Raw genomic sequence first — 19,339 nt, 5'->3', positions numbered from 1 at the left:
TTAGAAGGTGATGGCTATCAACGAGATGTAGACTGCTTGATTAATAGATTTGATGTGTTTTTTTAATTCAATAAAAAAGAGTTATATGTTAGATGGAGCTAACGCTAAGATAATGGCCATTCTTAGGAGAAAACAACTAGTGAGATGGATCTAGCTCTTGGTTGTTTGATTGTAACTCATTGTCACTAAAATTTTATTATTTTGATTTTTTTTTTAAGGGAAATGCTAATAAGTGCTCTTGGGGCACTTGCAAGGGCACTTGTTTAGAAGTTTAAAGTGGAATTTTTTTCTTGGAAATTGTGTATTCAAGACATTGAACCAACAAAAAGTAACTTTTTCCACCTAAAATTTATCAATTATTTCTATTTTTGAATCCTTAACAAGTACCTATAGGACACTTGTTAGCATAACCCTTCTTTTAATTTATACCTGATTTTTGTATTTTGTTTAAAGTTGTTGATTTGGTTTTTACCTCTTTATGACATTGGACTTTTGAATAGTCTTATTTGATTCGATGAATTTACAAATTTTTTGAATTTTCATATAACACTTTTTTTTAAACAATATATTATTAAAAGCTACACGGCACAAGAAGGACTACTAAGTCACAAAAAGAAAGATACAATTGGTATCGTATATAAGCAGCATACCAAACCCAACAACAAACACCAAAAAACATCAAAAAACCAAAGAGACAAATACAAGGCAATTTTATTGGAATGTCTTTGGTGAAGACGTTTTCCATCAAGAAGAGTATACGTACCCCGAAGCGATGACGAAGGGTGAACTACTATAAGTCTCATTGTCGTTTCTCTTCCCTTTCCTCTTTAATTTCGTTTAATTTGAGTACATGTTTGTTTGATAATTGTTTGAATTGATTTGATTGTGATCTTGTTTCAATTTGTTAAACTTGCTTATTTCATTGAATTAGGTTTTCTCTTAATTCACATTGATCATATTTGATTTCAATTTAGTGTCAATTCATCAAACACATAAATACCTTGTGCTCATTAATATAGTTGATTTAATTGCTCTTAGGTTTGGTTTGAGATTTGTCTAATTTTGTACATCGTGTGAGAATAATTAATAATTGATTGTATTAAGATTTGGATTTGAATCTCTCAATATCAATAGTAAATCTTATTTTGCATTACATTGTCTTAATCTTTTTGTCATTGTTATTGTTTCAAGCATAAATCCAATAAGCCAATTTTGTTTTCAAACTCACTTTCGCTAAAAACTCATAAACTTTTGAAAACGCTATTCACCCCCTCTAGCGCGTATTCTATCTTGCCATATAGACCAACACTTGCAGCAAAGTTATATATAACAAGGCTTCATCTAATAATTAAGCAGATTGTTTTCTTATCCTAATTAAAAAGGTAGATTGTTTCTAATAATTTAGATCACCTGACACTAATACTGAAATGGTTAGGTTAGACACCATGGTTGGGATTCAAACCTCGACTCTTCCACTTATGTGTGTGAATTTTTAAGACATAAATTTCATTTGAATTTTCAATCAGACATAGCGAATGTTCAAGTTCAAACACGAGTGCATTACTTTATCTAATGAGTTTATTCTATACCTGTCAATACCACAGTCGCAATAGATAAAAAGTCCCACATCTAAAACTTTCCAAAGTATATAGAGTAAGTTGCCTATAAAAGTAGCGTATGACAATCTTTTAGTGCATTACTTCTCTTAGGTGTTGATAGGCGAATGAGAACTTATAAATCAACGATTTCATGGCGAAGATTTAAAATTTAAAACTAAGAGAATAAGTATGTTAATAGAAAAGAAAAATGACGCAAATGTTGATATTACTCTCTGTCTCTGAGTTCTTAATTTTTGTTTGTGTTTTTATGCCTTCAAATATCTATAGTCTTATAAACTGTTTGACAAAATGCGTGATACTAGGAGTGAGGTTTCATGGAATGTTTGATCGTAATTGTTACTCTTTATTTAGATATGTAGGGTTCATCCATGCTTCTTATGTTGTTTTCAAAAAGTGTGACAACAAAGCTTGTTATGATGTTTGATTGATATGTATTGCAAATTTGGGTCCTTGCAAATTTCTCACCAAGTGTTTGAGAGAGATATGTGAATTCAATAATCATGGGTTTGGGATAGTTCTACCTCTTATGTACGTTTGCATTTATAGTATCACTGTATGCTTATTATTCATTATAACAATTTATTTTTAAAAGTTGAAAACTACGTTTGGTCATCAAAACAACTCTATCATAATCAATACAGTATCCACGTTACGAAATAGAACTGCAGAATTCTATGAACCTTTTGTTTCCTAAATGACGTACGTTCAAAATAAGAGTTGGAAATAATTGAGCTATATTCCATAATGGATCTGCCAATGTTGGAAAAATATTAGAAAATCATGACCTCATGTCTAGCTATTCATTCACCACTTTTTTTTTTTTTTTGCACAACCTACTCGAATGTACCTTTCTCCTCCACTGTAGAAGCTTGCTCTCCTTCACGCCGGAAACTCTTTCTCCACCTCGTCGGAGTCACTTCTACAAGAGAATCACCACTGCAATTCTCTATCCTATGACCGGACAGGACACAACTATTATAAAAGAACATGAAGTATATATTTGAGATTTTCTGGAGAAGTTGTAATTGATCATATCCTACAGTCACAATTATTACAAGCTTATATATATTTGCAACTTTTTAGAAAAGTTTTTATTGGATTGTTGGTTTATTTTTGGACAAGATTACTGGTTTGCTCTTGATCAGTTGAAAATTAATTAAAACTAACATATAGAAAAAATAAGGAGTCCAAACATGAAATTACATTGAAATAATTCCCTAAATTTAAAGTCCCACATCGAAATTTTCTACAATATAAAGAGTAAGTTGGCTATAAAAGCAGCGCGTGGCATCCTACAGTGCTACATTACTTCTCAGTTGAGTTGATAATTTTAGGTTTATTTGAAATTTGAATTTAAGGGAATACCTATGTTTCAAATTTAAGGGAACTAGTATGGATACCCGTGCCAAGCACGGGCTAGAATTTCTTCATATTTGAGGGAGATAATGTTGTGATGTATCAAATGTAAGTTATAGTCTAACATTGAGTAGAAGATTGAAGGTTGAACAACATATAAGTGAAAAAATTCACACTTAGTGCCTTAAAATATTTGGTGAAAATGTGGTATCGTTCTTATTTGTGTGGTTCATCTCTATTCGATTCAACTTTGTGGGGAAAGCGGGAGTGATTCAAGGTGGTAGATCACAGATACAAAGAGTCTCATACTTGAGGAAGAGATGTTAATGAGTCAAATGTGAATTAAAGTTTTGCATGAACGCAAGAGTAAATTTTAAAGACCATTTAAATGATATACCCATATACCTAGCTAATTCCTTAAAGTTCTATATTGGATGGAATAGTAGATTTCGAAGAAGATATCAGTAAAAAGACTCATATACTTGATACTATAAGATTTTTTGTAAGGATGTGGTATCAATCTCACTCGTGTGGTTTTTAGCCTACTGTGGGAATCATACCCAGTGTAGGATCCCCCGGTAGTTCCAAAATTATGATGAATTTTTTTTGTTAGTTTTTGGATCCCCAGTAGCCCCCCAACAACTCAATATATTATGTATACTCTCACAGACAAAGCACACACTCTTTATTTTTTTTTCCCCTTATCATTTCTCTTATGTTAAAATTCATTTTCATGCTATATTTTTATTCAACCTCTATTATTTTAAATTCTTTTAATTTTGGTATTTGGTGGGATGTAACAATTAAAAAATGCAGATGTGTTATGTTGAGTTTACAAAATACATGCTTATTAAACATTTTAAAATGATATTGAGTTTTTTTTTTAATAAAGTCTAATTTGTTGGTAAAATAATTACTCAAGATTCCTCATTTCCTTCAACAAATCTATAAAATTAACGACAACTCGTATTATACACTATTCTCTTATGGACAAAACCACACTGCATATTTTTTTCTCTTATCATTTCTCTCATATCCAATGTCCTTTTTCGTATTCGTTTTGTTTCTTCTAATTTTCTTTATCTCTTCTCGTGAAAGAAAGGAACATAAACATACATCCACGAAATCATCATCAACCCAAATTTTTTAACATGTTGTGTCTCTATTTTACTTTCCATGACTGTGTCACATAATTAAGAACACATGTAATCACACAGTTGGTTAAAATATGGTAACATTTTCAAGAGCGAGTTAACATTCTGCATATATTGGATGAAAGAGTAGATTTTGATCAAGATAGAAATGAGATGACCCATTTACCTAGTGCCTTAAGGTTTTTTTGTGAAGACGTAGTGTCAATCTAACTTGTTTGGTTGCTATTGGCATAACACGATTATCCAACCTAACATTATGATAAACTGATTTGTTAGTTTTTAAATGTCATTTGTTTGATTTTTTTTATCTTAAATTTTAGTTATTAGATGTCATTCGTTTTAATGCTATATTTTTATTCAACATTAATTTTTTTTTTCAAATTCATTTACTTTTGGCATTTGATGGGATTTTACATTAGACAAATGCAGATGTATTATGCTAAGTTGATAAAATAGATGCTTATTAAAAAAATTAAAATGATGTGATGCTTTTTTGGTTTAGTGTAATTCTTCTTCTGGAAAATATTAAATTTAAGTTTTTCCATGTTGTTCTCTTTCATACCATTTATTTCATTTAACTTGTATTATTTCAAAAAAAAAATATTATTTTTGGTCTTAGGTAGGATTTAACCTTGAAAAAGCACTTTTATGTTATGCTAAGTTGACAACATACATGTTAATTATACGTTTTTAAAAGATGTGATGTGTTTTTAATTGAGTCTAATGTTTTGGTAAATTAATTATCGAGAAATTCTCAACCCTTTCAAGAAACTCATAAAATTTCCAACAACTTTTGAAAAATGTGTTTAATCGTGTAATTCCAATAATCAAGAACAATTAAACCAATAAATTTTTTCAGTAAAAAACCAAGATGAGAGATGGTTCATGTATAATGAATATGCTATTTATCATGATTAATTTGAATTAAAAATGCAATTATCTATTTCATTGTGATTTTCCGACTCTAAGAGTTTAATCTAGTGGTAAAAAGACAAACTTTGGATTTAGAGGTTCCAACTCATGACAGAAAACACATTACATATCTTTTTCTCTTATCATTTCTCTCATATTCAATGTCCTTTTTCGTATTCATTTTGCTTCTAATTTCATTTATCCCTTCTCATGAATGAAAGGAACATAAACCTACATCCATGAAATCACCACTAACCCACATTTTTGAACATGTTTGTGTCTCTATTTTACTTTTTATGACTACGTCACATAATTATGAATGCATAAAATCACACACTTGATTAAAATACGTTAATGTATGAAGTGTGAGTCAACGTTCTACATATTGGAAGAAAGAGTAGAATTTGATCAACATATAAATGAGATGACCCATATGTCTAGGGCTTTAAGGCTTTGCGTGAAGATGTAGTGTCAAATTAACTTGCATGGTTGCTATTGGCCTAACATGATTACCGAATCCAATGTAGGCTTCACCGGAAATCCAGGCATAATGATAAACTCTCAGGATTTAGTCTAGTTAATTGTGATTTTCCAACTCTCAAGGTTTAGTCTAGTAGAAAAAAGACAAACTTTAGATTTAGAGGTTCCGAATTTTGAACACTGCTAGTATCATTGGAGATAGATGAAATCATATTTCATACCTTTCACAAAATTAACATTCGTCGACTTTTTTTTTTATTAAAAATAAATTCATTGTGATTTTTGTTTTTTATTTTATTTACTTCGTTAAATATTATACCTCAAAAATCGTTAGTGCAATGATCATTAAAGAGTTATCCCATGTACATTTTTATTTATAAAATTAGACATAAATGCATTAAAAAATTGTTATTAAAAGACATTTGCATGCATTATGCTATTAAAAGGACACAACATACTTTAAAAAAAATTGAAATACAGACTATGTAGAAAATTAGTAAAATTGGAATTTAAAAAATCATCGTTTATTGCTCAAATTTAATTTTGGGTAACATTCGATTCTTCTTCAAAACTTTGTTATTATTATTTCTATAATTATATGATTTTTTCCATTTTATTGAATAATCTTTCCTAAAAAATGTTTTTTATTAATCTTTTTTGTTTTAGAATATGCTAAAATTTAGGCTTTCATTTTGAATCAAAAAGTTGAGATTTTTATTTTTTTTTTAAATTTACAATTTAAAAAAAATGATAAAATACTTAGATGAGTTAGGCTTCGGAAGCTCATCAGAGTCAGAACAAATCTCATGGCTCAAAGAGCATTTAGAGAGGTACTTGTAAATCATTCACTAAAGAAGTCCTCGCGCAGGCACCATAAGTTAAATCAATTACCTTACAGTTAAGTCATTTCTTTACCAATTGAGTCTACCTTCCTTTGTAATGCTACTATTAGTAATTTAGTATTAACTTATAAAAAAAAAAATTAAAGACATGTTACCATATTTTAAAAAAAAAACATGACAACAAATATTAATATTAATAATATCATTCAATTCTCCTTTTAAATGTTGTTGTTATTACTATTTCTATAATTATATGTTTTTTCCATCTTGTTAATTTTTTTCTTTGGCTTAAATGTCACTTTGGCCCTGTAACTAATTTTAAAGTTCAATGTAGTCCCTTCTTTCAAAAAAAAAAAAAAAAGTTCAATGTAATCCCATAACTTTAAAATTGGTCAATTTTGCCCATAAACTTATTTTAAAATCTCAGTTTGTTCCCTTAATTTTAATAAGTCAAATTGATCTATTATCTTGTGTAAGTTAGTGCAACTTGATCCTTTATCATATAACAAAATCGAACTTTGTTAGTAGCATGAACAAAAAAAAAAACACCATTAAATAGAAGCAAATTTGTATGTAGTACAAACCTATGCAATATCATTTTTTTTAAAAAGGAATAGGTGTAAAAATATGATGACATATTCAATTTCATTATTTTTAGAAAAGGTTGTTGTATATTTCATGATTATTTTTAGGAAAAATGATAATGAGCATTTATTTCCTAAAATAATAATAATGGGTATTTATGTGTCTTTATATATTCTTTTTGTTAACCCTATGGTTCCTAAGAGAAGAGTCCAACTGCGAAGTAACTAAAATTCGGGTTTTTCCAAAAAAATAATATTTGATGGAGTTCATGAACAACTTGAGCCAAAATACCTGATTTTCATATTTATTTTTTTAAATTACTATGATTACAATTTCAAAATCATTCAATTTTAATTTTTCAAATTTGTAGAAGTGTTTTGAAAGAATTGTTTTTCCGTAGAAGTCAAGGATGAAACGAATATTGTGGAAAGAATTAAATATGCAGTCGATTTTAAACCATTTGTGATTATAAGTTTTAACAATAGAATGAATGCTCCGTAAAAAAAAATGAATACAAAGATGGCGTTGAATAAAACTTTAAATTTTTTTCTAAAAAAATATAATAATTTAATAATCTTTAATTAGAATATTATTATTAGTTGTACCAAAAAAAATATTATTTTTAGTCCACGTGAGCTTAGCTCAGTTGGTAGGACAATGCATAAAATATGCAAGGTTTGGGATCCGAACCCCGGCCACCACCAAAATAAAAAAAAAGGATATTATTTTTAATAATTGTATGAATTCATTTAAATATTTGATAAGGATGAAGGAAATAAAACTAAAAAATATCATAAACACTATACACTAACGCAAGGTCTTGTTTTTGTTTTTTATTTATACGCTCGTCAATTAATTAACTTTGTCCACTCAAATATCTTTTTTTTTAATTATAAAATATTAGTTTTGCCTTGTTGTCTGTTTTAAATAAATCAAAGGAGCCATAAAAACAATTTTTTTTTTGTATATACAAAAGAAAATAGAAACATGAATAGAGATTCGGTCAATAACAAAGAACATAGAAACAAACACCGAAAAAAAAATTAAAAGAGAATATGAATAGAAAATAGCAAGATAAGAAATCACAATAAAAAGTAACATACAAATAATAAATGTTAAACAAAAAATAAAAAATAAGAAAAAAAACAAATAAAAGAAAAGAGACTGGGGTTGAAAACAATGATTTTTTATGGGAGGAAGATATGTAGATGAAAATAATGAAAACCAAATTGTCTCTATATATAGGAAAAAAAATCATGTCATAATCAATTTTGATTGGCTCATGAAAAATAAATGAGTCATTGATCCATTTTGATTGGCTAATAAAAAATAAATGATTCAATATCCATTTTGATTGGTTGATAGAAAAGCAATAAATGAGATGGAGAATATGAAGACGCCACGTGTACTATTGCTTATAGATGTATGCTTTTGTATTATATAAAGATTTAGGACTTATAACTTCTGCAACCTTGGATTAAAAAAAAAAAAAAATTACTCATTCACTGGCGTGTGACTCCAGCAAAGATCATGGTAAGACAATCATCTCTCATTTTTCTTGATTTTGTGACAAATTGCTTTGGCTATATAAGCTTTTAAATATAGGAAATTTTTGATGGTGTATTCTTACCATGGCTTGTGTTATTATTATCTCAATCATGACACATTTAACATGCTTCTCATTTTTGCACTTTCACAGTGTTAGGCGACCCGTTTCCGTTCACAGTTCTTTTTTTTTTCATAATTTTGTTTGTCTGTTCTATTTTCGTACTACTATGAATTCAAGTGGTTCCAATTCAAGACACTGTTTTTTTTACTATTTGCAATGATTGAACACTTTCCTTTTTTGGTGTGTGTTTTTGTTGCTTATTGTTTATTGATTACTTGCATACATTTCTTCATTTTTCATCAGAAGGACTGGTTTTCATCAGAGAAAACTGGTTTTCAGGGAAAGTCTAAATTGAATTTTCAATTTTTTTAGACAAATTGACAAATCTCATGCTAAATCTTAATCACAAAACAGCGAGATCTTAGGTTTGAATCTCAGTGAGGATGTTTGATGTAACAATATTGATATTGCCAATTGAACATTACAGTTGTGCAATGATTTAGTGATTGAACATTAAAGTTGAATCTCAGTGAGGATGTTCGATGTAACAATTTTGTTCTATCCCTTGTCTCCCGTTGGTCTTATCCCTGAATAAATTTTACAAATCAAACATTGTACAACTTAAGTTGTCCTATCATGTCTTTCATTTTTTGGCTGATCAAACACACCCTAATGTAATACAAAAACTATAAATGTATCATGTGGTTGATGTACACATGATAAACGGTCAAATAACATTATTTTATTCTGCTATAAGTTTTTGTTACATGCCTCATAATCAAATCATAAATATATATCATTTTTTTTTTTGAAAAAAGATAGATGATAAAAGTACCCTCCTAAACCTATAACATATTTGTTTTTCCATAAGTTATTGAATTTTTTGAAGAGATATATTGAGTTATTAACTTGTACATCTATTATTAATTAATAGAAACATACAAAAACGTTCTACGTGATGGGTAGCTTTATACTTGTAGGCTAGATAGATAATAGCTAGTGACAATTTCAATTTCAAAGGAATGAAAGAAGTCCCACATCGAAAACTTGGTGAGCTATAAAACGAATGTATGACTTCTTTTTAGACATTCATTGCTTTGCTGTTGAGTTGATAAATTTATGTCCCCCAGATTACTTGTTTTCCTTCTTCTTTCATCAGTTGTGGGTTGAGAACTTATGAGTTCGAGTTTCTTTCAACAAATTTGAGAGTATAGAAAGAAGGGAATACCACTTTGTTTTAAATTTGTCATGGAGTCTCTACTTATAAATTCTTGAACACCGCATCATGTTTTCTCTACTCCATCTCCCGGAGTTAAGAGTCATTTTTGGTCTTTTTTCGCAGGAATTATTGCATCGAAATGTTTTGAGAAAGCTCTTTAGGAAAAAGAAGAAAAATAACTGTTTGAGAAAGTCCTTCAAAACATCTATAGACTCAGAAACAGTTGGACAATTTGTGTGAAAGGAGTGGCGAGGTTTGAACAGTTTAAAATGTAAATTGCAAACATGGCTTTTTTGTTAGTAGATTTATTTTATGGACTGATTTGACCAACTAAAATCACATTTGATGACTATTACTAACTAAAAATATATCTGAGGACCAAAAATATATCCAAGCACCAAAATGACTAATATTAAAGAGATTTGTGGATATTTTTGCAGTTTCAAATTTCAATATATTCATTTCAGGGACCATTCCAATGTGAAATCAAGTTACACTTCATGGACTATGATTGTGGTTTGCTCTTTGAAACACCCCTACTAGAAATCACCTAGGATATCTAGCATGTGTGTTAAACTTGGCGTCAGATACATTAAAATTACAATAAATAAATACTCTCTGAACAAAGCATAGAATTCCTCGCCTGTTACCTCAGAAATAATTCCACTGACGTGAACTTTATATGGTCAAGCTGCTTCTTCTTCTTCATCACGAACCATCCTATCGTATAATAACTTGTATATCTGAAATAAATAAAGGGATTGGGGTGAGACAAGATGTCTCAGTGAGTTCCACCTATCCTAGGTTGTAGGCAACCTCGGGGAACCTAGGATCGCCATCTATTTCTAAACTTAACCTATTTTGGGTTTATACAATTTCAATATGCATAACTGAGCGATTAGAGAATAACTAGAATCGCTGTCTGAAATACTGCCTTGATTTAATAATAAATATAGTCGTACTCATAACTTTAATCATAAACATAATCACCATAATCATGTTAATAATCATAAACATATATCCAATATATCATATTCTGGTATAGCTTATACTTTGACATATTTATTTGAGTATGTCTCTGATTCTTTTCTGATAACAACTAGTTTCGGCTAACTAAGCCGGAGTTCCATAACTAAAATTCTTCATTTTCAATGATTGGCAAAATGACCATAAGATATTGCTTCGTAGCTAATTCATTCTAAACATAAATTTCATGTTAATACACTTCTCTAAAGTACAAAGCTACTGAAATTTGACACATCGTATACTTTATCATCGCATCCCATGATGTGAATTTACTATCAATAAAGTATATAAATTATTTTCTCATTTGTACAACTCAATATAGACTATCTCATCAATATAAATTATTTTCTCATTTGTACCACTCAATATAAACTATCTCATCATTTATCTCTTTTCATTATTTACCACATTATCTCTTCGTTGTGGCGAACGGGAATATACCACATCATCTCTTCGTTGTGGCGAACGGAAATATACCACATTATCTCTTCGTTGTGGCGAACGGAAATATACCACATTATCTCTTCGTTGTGGCGAACGGAATATACCACATTATCTCTTCGTTGTGGCGAACGGAAATATACCACATTATCTCTTCGTTGTGGCGAACGGATTTTTCACAATTTTATTATTATTATTTTTTCTTTCTTTCTTTTCTCTGATCATGTTACTCATTTCAATTTTTCTACTCATTTCAATTTTTCTACTCATTTCAATTTTTCTTTCAAAGCATTACTATAATTATATACATCAATTGCGTTGATAGAATTTCCCTCCAACATTTATACTAGCATAAACATAACATAAATGAGATTTTAGAATAAACAAATAAGGATACCTAATTCAGAAATAAGCATTCTACCATCTAATATTTATTCTGTTTCAAATGTACCATTCATATGGCATGATAGTCATGCTTGCACAATCGGCAAGTAATCATAAAAATGGTCTAATTATTCATGTTATCTCAATAATCTAACATAATCATAATTGATCCCCAAAGGTGGGTTCTAAGCTAAAGGAACTCACCTTGGCATTAGTCCCGAAATTTCAAGCAGCTTATCCACAATTTGCAACTTTTGCTTGCTCCAAAACTCCATAATCCATTTTCCAAAATAACTTATGTCTTGGCTTATAGGTCTTGCTCTTTCCGAAACAACTCAAATCATTTGTGACATACTCTTACTTCATCAACCGGCATATACAAAAATTTTCATTCCAGTCCCTGCACCCGAAGTTCGTCGTTTGGCTATTTAAGCACTTCCAAAACAGCTTAATTACCATTTAAGCACCTTTACCATGATTAGAACAGCTTATTCTTTTTCCATTGCTCATATACCAATTCAAAATATCCCTCCTAAACTTTTCATCACAAGATAATACCTGACACAACTTAAATTCCAACTTAAGCTATTATCCAAACGGCTTAACTAGAAACTTATGACTTTTAGCATATCAATTTCAATTCAAACTTTCACACAATATTCCAACATGAATAATCATCCCTATTAATCACTTACACATCAGTTTAAATCCACAAATTAATCATATAAGGCATTTTGATCAAAACAGCTTAACTGACAGCTTATTCCATTTAAACCATTCAATTTCTGTTCAAATTTTCCAGAATCAAACTAAACATGTATACATATACTAAACCACTTACGTCGAAATTTTAACTTGTTTCACTCAATAATCAATTATAGCAACTATTGGAACAACTCACGGCAACTTAATCACAACTTAAGCTATGAATCACTTATACTTACAGTCAGCCCTTGCTTCAATCTTCTTGCCAAGCCAAACCCTAGCTTCAATATCCTTGTTTCTTGCTCAAGCTTGCCTCTAATGCTCCAAACACAACACAAAGCTTCAATTTTCTCTACATGATTACCATCTTAGTTCTAACTTCTTCAACCCATGTTAGAATCACTTGAATGAATTTCTTCAAAGAAGAAAAATAGGAGCAGCAAGTTGCTTAAAGGCCCCATGTCTTCCAAAGCTCAAGAAAATAGCAAAGCTTGCAAAAATTTCATGAAGAAATGATGAATTTTGGTGGATTGGTGAGAAAGAAAGGAAGGGGCGATGGAAGTAGAGAGAAAGGGGGAAGAAAATCTGATTTTTTTTTTTTTTTGTGAGTGAGAGAAGTGTGTAGAAAAGTGCAGAGAATTTTGGATATTTTGTCTTATATACTCCATTTGGTGAAAATGACAATTTTGCCCTATTCTACATTCTTCGTTAAACTAAATATCCGATGAAATGTCGTGAAAGTTTTAAGCGGCATGTCTCATCCCTCGTAGTCTGTTAGAATAATATGATTTAGTCCTGAAAAGTCTTATGCACAATTACCATTTTGCCCTTCTCTTAAAAATACCAAAGGATAAAATAACTGGTACTGATAACCGACGGAAATTTTATGTGCGGGATAGTACACTCTTTGTTAATTTCATGACTTATTTTTAACTCCCCCTGGTGTACTCATAGCTTCTTGCCCAAAATTTTGATTGCTAAAGGGTGTGAATTGTTTGTTATATTTAAGATCTTTAGACAAAAAAAAAGAACATATTTTCACTCTTCAAGATGGAGTGCTAAAAAGATTTTCGAGATAAATATATCACTTGATGATTGATGTCATTGAATTGTTAAGTAAAGGCCTATTTTAATTGATTTATTTGAGCTTATCTTCGGTTAACTTATAATCAAAAATTTTGATGTAAACAAAATTTTTACAGCCAATTATAAATCCAAATATTATAAATTGTGAAGTAGAACCTGTAAATGGTGAAGAAACAGTTAAAGTTTGATAGAGTTTTTCATACTAAAAACGTGTAGAGAAAGTGAGGGTTCAATCCTTAATATTTGTTACCACATGATAGACATGTGACCATTTTCATCCTCATCAAAAGTTGTATCATAAGCCACCTTTGATTCAATATTATTTTTTCTTCCAACTTAACAATAGCAACCTGGCACGTCGTTGTCGAGAGAGTTCCAGTCTGAAATGTGACAGGAATGTTGCTTATCATGTGTGTAACATTTGAAGTTGAAAACTACATTTGATAATCGAAACAACTCTCACCATAAAAATCAATTTATTGGTAATAGAGATACATTTGAGTTCGAAAATGTTATCAGGTTAGACGTTCAAATTGGACATAATAACTGGATAACTTGATTTTCAAACCAAACTAAAACCAATAAATATGTCAGGTGATATAGACTCATATCTGAATCAAACGCTGATCACCTATACATGATTTTAGGCAGAAAACGGTATCCCTTTGTATGCCAATTGGTGTCTGTAGTTCTGGCACGTTAGACGTAAGATGTTCTAAACGATGTTTCAACACTGAACACAGAAAACAAATGTTGTATATGATGTTTAGAACATTAAGCTAACAAACATAAACATACTAAAACAAAATAACAGACAGGAAAGAAAAGAGGCACAGAGAAATTGTTAACCCAGTTCGATGCAACGTCACCTACTCTGGGGGCTACCAAGCCAGAAAGGAAATCCACTAGTGCAGTCCGTTTTCAAAAGCTCTCAGCAAACCACGTTTGCACTTATGACCTAGGACCTACCCAACTAGACTTCAACCTATCAACTCCTAAATCTGAGATCCCATCTCACTCCCTTACAACTGATCACAAACCTCTGTGATTCCCTCAAAAATAACAGACTCAAATCAAATGAGGTTACCCTCAAAAATAACAACATGCAACTTTGCTTAAAAGCTTAGATGCAGTTCACAATCTACCTAGCTCACCCAATAACAGGAAGGGTGCCTGCGCTGATGCCAATTGTAATTCTGGCACGTTAGACTTAAGATGTTCTAAATGATGTTTCAACACTGAACACAGAAAACAAATGTTGTATATGATGTTTAGAACATTAAGCTAACAAACATAAACATACTAAAACAAAATAACAGACACGAAAGAAAAGAGACACAGAGAAATTGTTAACCTAGTTCGGTGCAACGTCACCTACTCTGGGGGCTACCAAGCCAGGAAGGAAATCAAATAGTGCAGTCCGTTTTCAAAAGCTCTCAGTAAACCACGTTTGCACTTATGACCTAGGACCTACCCCAACTAGACTTCAACCTAGGAACTCCTAGATCTGAGATCCCATCTCACTCTCTTACAACTGATCACAAACCCCTGTGATTCCCGAATTACAGACTCAAATCAAATGAGGTTACCCTCAAAAATAACAACATGCAACTTTGCTTAAAAGCTTAGATGCATTTCACAATCTACCAAGCTCCTTGCTTAAAAGCTTCGGAGCAGTGCACAGTATTATAACTCAAGGTACAGTCCTAAACATGCATCAAGATGATACACGAAAGGTTCACAAGATATAAGACTCAAAACCTAAACAAAACTCTATTTTGTAAAAAACAATGTCTTGAATCATTCTTCAGGTCTTGCAGCCTCCTTTATATACTGAAGCAAAGCGTGTCATCCCTTCAATCAAGCTTCAGATCAAACCTGTGACTTATTGCTCAATCAACATGGCCGGATAAGGAAACTCCTAGAAAGTAGGCTCATTAAAAGTCACATTATTATCACCTTAAAAATACTTTCCTAAGTCATTTTAACAATTCCTTAAGAAATCACATATGTTCTGATCTCCTCATAATTGCACACGATTCAGACCAACTCAAGCTGGCGTGGATTCCTTCAATCAAGTAAGCGCGTGCGTAAACATAGGCAAAACACAGAACGTACAAACCAGTTCTGGATGTTGGAACATTGTGTTCCACATCTGAAGTGAATATTTGTTTTAGGCAAAAGTGAAGCCAACATACAAATATCCAACAGTGTCCATATCTGGCAATCAGCAAATCATATTAATCAGATTTCTAAAGGATACCAAAATATAGTTCGTCAGTCATCACACATAATCTTCAGGACATGGAAGAAATATATTACAGGTCTCAAATTCTGCTTCCAATATTTTTACACAACAATTAACACATGGAAAAAGCAGACAAGAGAAACTAGAAGGTATCAGAGAGAAAATCAGAGTCTTGCAGCAAAGAGAGAAATTCCTGTACATCCTAAACAGACAGTCAACTGTCACAACACGCTACTTAGATACATATAGGTAAAACAATACTCAGCAGCTCAAACCAGCAGGATGTTTCAACATCCACAGGAACTTTCAGGGACACAGAAGTTTACTCCCCCTCAAGGAGCACAAACAACATATCTATTACTCCCCCTAAATACATGCAATATATATATTTTTTATTTTTTATTTTTTATTTTTTTATTTTTTTTATAAGCAAACAAGAATACCAGAAAAACTAAAATCAGATGTCTCAACATTCGTAGGCACATAGTCAGGAAACATATAGTACAACATGGATATATCTACTCCCCCTTTTTAGCCATAAAATATGCCAAATTGAGAAAAAGCATAAAATATAGCTAAAAGTACCTGACACTCTGAACAGTGGTTCCTATTCCTCATGGATGCAAACACCCAGCTTGCTCCTTAGTTTCTCAAATTGTTTGCAATCTAAGGATTTTGTAAAGATGTCAGCCAATTGTTCGTCAGTTGTCACATGCTCCAGAGTTACTACCTTATCTTCAACAAGATCCCTAATGAAGTGATGTCGAATGTCAATGTGCTTTGTTCTGCTGTGTTGTATAGGATTCTTGGAGATGTTGATAGCACTTAAATTATCACAGTACAATGTTAGAACATTTTGTTGAACATCATACTCTTCCAGCATTTGCTTCATCCACACTAACTGAGAGCAGCTACCCCCTGCTGCAATATATTCTGCTTCATCTGTTGATAGAGACACAAAATTTTGTTTCTTGCTGAACCAAGACACTAGTTTGTTTCCAAGGAAGAAACAACCTTCTAAAGTACTTTTTCTGTCATCTGCACTACCTGTCCAATCTGCATCACAATATCCAATCAACCTGAAATTGCCACTGTGAGAATATATAATTCCATAGTCTGTGGTGCCATTTATATATGTACTTCAGAATCCTCTTGACTTGAACAAGATGACTCATTTTGGGCTCTGCTTGATATCTAACACAAACCCATGCAGCAAAAGTTATGTCAGTTCCGCTTGCTGTAAGATATAGGAGACTTCCAATCATACTTCTGTACAGACTTTGATCAATAGCTACACCATTTTCATCTTTGGATAACTTTAAGTGAGTGCCTGCTGGTGTTCTTTTATGACTGGCATTGTCTAGCCCAAACTTCTTCACAATATTCTTGGCATACTTGCTCTGGGAGATGAATATTGTGCCTTCCATCTGCCTGACTTGCAGACCAAGAAAGTAAGTCAGTTCTCCCACAAGACTCATCTCAGATTCAGATTGCATCTGATGAACAAAATGTTGAACAATCTGATTCGACATTCCTCCAAACACAATGTCATCAACATAGATCTGTGCTATCATGAGTCTTCCTTTGTCCTTCTTAACAAACAAGGTCATGTCTGTTCCTCCCTTCTTGTATCCTTGATGGGTCAAAAATTCTGTGAGTCTTTCATACCAAGCCCTAGGAGCTTGCTTCAACCCATACAGTGCCTTCTTTAGCTTGTACACATGATCAGGAAAATTTGGATCAACAAATCCATTTGGTTGCTCAACATAGACTTCTTAATGGAGATACCCATTTAAAAAGGCACTTTCACATCCATCTGAAACAATTTGAACTTTAGAATACAAGCCACTCCCAAAAGTAACCTTATAGATTCCAGTCTGGCTACAGGTGCAAATGTTTCATCAAAGTCTAATCATTCTACTTGTGTATAACCTTGTGCTACCAGTCTTGCCTTGTTTCTGGTAACAGTACCATTTTCATCTGACTTGTTTTTGTAGATCCATTTTGTCCCAGTGACATTTATGTCATTTGGTCTTGGCACCAGATCCCATACTTCACTTCTTTTGAACTGGTTGGGTTCTTCTTGCATGACTTCAATCCAGAAATCATCAGTGAGAGCTTCCTTCACATTTTTAGGTTCAAACTTGGACACGAAACAGGAGTTGGAGACAACATCATTAGATCTCCCGGTTCTGATTCCTTGATCTGGATTTCCAATAATGAGCTCTTAAAGATGATTCTTCTGAACTCTGATTGAAGGTCCGTTGCTTGATTCTGAATTCTCTAGTTCAGTATTTTCAGAGTTGGTCTCAGGTTTTTCATCAGCTTCAGGCCTTACTTTCTCTTGAGCAGATGTTTCAGGATATGCTTCAACACCTGGTACAACTTCAAGCATTGGTTCTTTAACCATTCCATCTACCACCACATTGATGCATTCCATAATGTCATACCCCAAATTTTGACCATTAGACCCTGCATTCATACACCGACACGTGTCGTTTAAACCCGACTAATCTTTGACTTTTCAACAAAAAATTCGGCAGAGAGGTATTTTAAAATACCTCATATTTGATTCCGAGTCGGGCCCTCTTCGCTCAATTTTTATTTATTATTACTTTTAGTTTTTATTATTTATTATTATTGTTATTTATTATTATTGTTATTTATTATTATTGTTATTATTATTATTATTATTATTATTATTATTATTATTATTATTATTATTATTATTATTATTATTATTATTATTATTATTATTCCTTTTTATGTCCGTAAAAATCCAAACTTTGGTCCAAAAATATCCAAATGTTCCAAACACAGCTCATTCACAGCCTGTATGGTTCCCTAAATCCACACAAGAGCAGTTTTTGTCACTGCCATTCACCAACACTATGTCTCAATCCATTCTATAAATACAAGCTAGCACACAGCCAACAAGAGGAGGAATTATTCGGCCTGCATAACACAAAAGGGGAGGAATTTTCGGTCCAGCAAAGACACCAAAAGGAGCCAAATTTCGACCCACACAACCAATTTCACAATACACACAATTTCCTCACAAAACCTGCAAAAAATACACACAAACAGAGAGGAATTTCGATCCAAAACAACACAAATTTTTTCAGTAACAAAATCACAACATCACACCAAACAACATCCCAAATCACCACATAATAGCAAAAAAATCGAAACCCTCAAGGTTCACAACTGTATCTCGCACAAACAAAACATATAACAAAGGTAGCTCTTTCTTTCTTGGTTTAGATCTAGAGAGTTGGGGTTGTTGTTTGAAAATTCCGAGGTTAAAATCGGAAAGAGGAGAGAAAAAGGGCTGGGAAACCGCAAAGAAATTTGAGTAAAGAGGAGGTTTAAGCCTCCGGTGCGGTGGCGCCGCCACTCCGGCCGGCCAACCACCGCACCGGATAATTGAAAAAGAAGAAGATAGATAGAGAGAAGAGAGAGAGCCGAGAAGAATTTTGAGAGAAGAGAGAGGAATTTTGTTGAAAATGAATGAAAAAAACCATAACAAACCCTTTTATATTTGCCAACTGAACCGGGTTTTTTAACCCATCACCCAACCGGTCTACTGACCCTGATCCATGAACCCGGGCCCAATTCTCTACTTCTGTGATTCTGTTTGTTGCTTGTTATAAACACCCATGCCTGCTTTTTG

At 32.0% G+C, this 19,339-nt stretch overlaps 1 long non-coding RNA gene across 1 annotated transcript; it reads right to left on the bottom strand.

Annotated features, from left to right (window-relative positions):
* Positions 1–10,207: 10,207 nt before the first annotated feature.
* On the bottom strand, positions 10,208–12,963 carry LOC146905136 (uncharacterized). Its single transcript, XR_015019952.1, has 2 exons — positions 11,832–12,963; positions 10,208–10,519 (listed from the first exon to the last, which is right to left on the bottom strand). It is a non-coding gene; the product is annotated as an uncharacterized LOC146905136 (long non-coding RNA).
* Positions 12,964–19,339: the final 6,376 nt, after the last annotated feature.

This window comes from Medicago sativa, chromosome 7 (assembly GCF_051527215.1).
Source record: "Medicago sativa cultivar Bolivia chromosome 7, Bolivia_mono, whole genome shotgun sequence".
Lineage (NCBI taxonomy): Eukaryota > Viridiplantae > Streptophyta > Magnoliopsida > Fabales > Fabaceae > Medicago > Medicago sativa.
The sequence above is the reverse complement of the archived record's forward strand: the minus strand, read 5'-3'. Positions and strand labels throughout refer to the sequence as shown.